Source organism: Nicotiana sylvestris, chromosome 6 (assembly GCF_000393655.2).
Source record: "Nicotiana sylvestris chromosome 6, ASM39365v2, whole genome shotgun sequence".
Lineage (NCBI taxonomy): Eukaryota > Viridiplantae > Streptophyta > Magnoliopsida > Solanales > Solanaceae > Nicotiana > Nicotiana sylvestris.
Genome location: NC_091062.1, coordinates 201,030,347 through 201,033,540, shown reverse-complemented (window position 1 = coordinate 201,033,540; position 3,194 = coordinate 201,030,347).

Genomic DNA, 3,194 nt, shown 5'->3' with positions numbered 1-3,194 from the left:
TCATTCATTGTCTTGCTCGCATAGTACACCGGATGAAATATTTTGTTCACTCTTTGACCCAAAACTGCCTCAACCGCAACATCGCTCGCATTACACATGAGTTCAAAGGGCAAGCTCCAATTAGGCGCAGTAATGATATATGTGGTGGTCAACTTATGCTTGAGAAGTTCAAAGTCTTGCATACACTTTTCATCAAACACGAACTTAGCATCTTTTTCCAAAAACTTGTACAAAGGATTCACTACCTTTGAAAAGTCTTTGATAAATCTCCGGTAGAACCCCGCATGCCCAAGAAAACTTCGGACTCCCTTGATGGATGTAGGGGAGGGAGCCTTTAAATCACCTTGATCTTGGCTTTATCCACCTCAATGCCATGCTTCGAAATTTTATGCCCAAGATCTATTCCTTCTTCCACCATAAAGTGGCATTTCTCCCAATTGAGGACAAGATTGGTTTCTTCACAATGTGCCAACACCCTATCAAGATTCTTCAGGCACTCATCAAATGAATCCCCCACAACACTAAAATTTTCCATGAACACCTCTAAATTTCTTCCACCATATCGGTGATAATGACCATCATACACCGCTGAAATATAGTCGGTGCATTACACAACCCAAAAGTCATCCTAGAGAAGGCAAAAGTGCCATATGAACAAGTGAATGTGGTCTTCTCCTGATCTTCTGGAGCAATCAAGATTTGGTTGTACCTAGAATATCCATCCAAGAAGCAATAGAAGGCATGCCTAGCAAGTCGATCTAACATCTGGTTAAGGAAAGGAAAAGGGAAATGATCCTTGCGGGTCACTTTATTCAACTTGTGGTAGTTTATGCATACCCTCCAACCAGTGACTGTTCTTGTAGGAATCAGCTCATTTTGAGAATTTGTAACCACGATCATGCCACCCTTCTTCGGTACACATTGCACCGGTGAAGTCCAAGAGCTATCAGAGATGGGGTACACTACCCCGGCATCCAACCACTTGATCACCTCCTTTTTCACAGCTTCTTGCATTGCCTCGTTCAACCTCCTTTGATGCTCCAAGGAAGGCTTTGCATCATCTTCCAGAATAATCTTGTACATACAGAATGTAGGGCTTATTCCCCGAATATCAACTATAGTCCATCCAATTGCCTTTTTCCACTTTTGAAGCACCACCAATGTGGCATCAACCTGCATGTTAGTAAGGCAAGAAGAAAGAATAACTGGCAAAGTAGAATTTGAGCCTAAGAACTCATACCCGAGGTGTGGAGGAAGTGGTTTCAACTCCAACACCAGAGGCTCCTCAATTGAAGGTTTAGATGGTGGAGTCTTTCTATTCTCGAGATCCAATGACAATTTCCTAGGCTCATAAGAATAAGAGCTCATTCCATGTAAAGCATTCACGCACTCCACTCGGCTTGTATCCTCATTCACATCAAGATTCAACAATACGGCCTCCAATGGGTCCTCCACATTGATCATTGCACTTGTGTCATCAATTATCACTGCTGTGACGAGGTCAACAAAAGAGCACACCTCGGTATTGTTGGGCTGCTTCATAGATTTGCACATATGCAAAACCGCATTTTCATCACCCACCCAGAAGGTGAGTTCCCCTGCTTCCACATCTACCAATGCCTTCCCCGTAGCTAGGAAAGATCTGCCAATATGATAGGAACTTCGTAGTCCACCTCACAGTCCAAGATCACAAAATCAGCTGGCAAGATAAATTTGTCCACCCGAAAAAGCACATCATCAATAATACCCAAGGATCTCTTCATCGATCTATCTGCCATGTGTAACCTCATGGAAGTCGGCCTAGGTTGACCAATACCCAAAGTTTTGAAAACTGAGTAGGGCATCAAATTGATACTAGCTCCCAAATCACACAGAACCTTAACAAAATCCGCACTCCCAATGGTGCAAAGAATGGTGAAGGCACCGGGATCTGCAAGCTTCGGGGCCATTAAATGCACTATAGAACTAACTTGGTGAGTCATCTTTATAGTTTCACAATCCATAGAACGCTTCTTTGTGACCAAGTCTTTCATGAATTTTGCATAGCCTGGCATTTGTTCAAGAGCCTCTACCAGAGGGACATTAATGGACAAGCTCTTTATCATGTCAATAAACTTCTTAAACTGATTATCATTATTTTGCTTTGGAGGTGGACTGGGCAAAGGTGTCTTGGATTTAGGCACAACCGGCTCCAGCATGTCTATTACGTGTTCCCTAGACGGGTTCACGTCATTTTGAGTTTCCACCTCGACATGTTGAATGTCAATCCTCACTTCATGGTTTACATTCTCATCAACCACATCTTCAACTACCAAAGGGACTTCATTTTCTTGAAATTCAACATCATCATCCAAGATTTGCTTTTGTTTGGAGGCATTCATATCACCGCCTCTCCCACTTCTTATTGTAACTGCCATGACATGATTGTTCCCACCCTTCAGGTTCACTACCGTATCACTAGGTAGAGCACCCTTAGGGCGAGTATTTAAAGACTAAGAGATTTGGCCCAATTGTACCTCCAAGTTTCTGATAGAGGTATTGTGGGAAGCTAACTGTGCATCATAATCCGCATTCTTCTTCATCATCTATTCGAACATCAATTCAATTCTACCCATGTCATTTCCAGAAAAGCTAGGACCTTGAGATGGAAATGGAGGTGGATTGTTCGGTTGTTGGTACATTGGGGGCCTTTGAAAGCCTTGCCCCCGGTTTCCTTGGTTTCCATTGTTCCATCCACCTTGACTGTTATTACCACCCCAATTGTTGTTATTACCATTCCAATTCCCTTGATTATTTTGGTTGTTGTTCTGATTGCCCCAGTTGTTGTTTTGGTTGTTGTTCCCCCAATTACCATTTCCTTGTTGTTGATTGCCCCAATTACCATTGCCATGTTGTTGATTGCCCCAATTACCTTGAGGTCTCCATTGTTGTTGGTTGGAAGAGTTACCCCATTGGCCTTGATAATTGTTCACATATTGAACCTCTTCACTTTGTTCATCATAACCATCATATTGAAACCCATCACAGTCGTCATCAAATTGCTCAGAATTCCCTTGATTTTGTTGCCTTCTTTGCCTTCTTTTGTTGACAAGCATATTAACACCCTCCATGGCATTCACTTGGCGAGGATTTTGAACATGTTGCAACTGTGCCTTTGCCAATTGGTTCATAGTAGTAGTTAACTCCACTATATC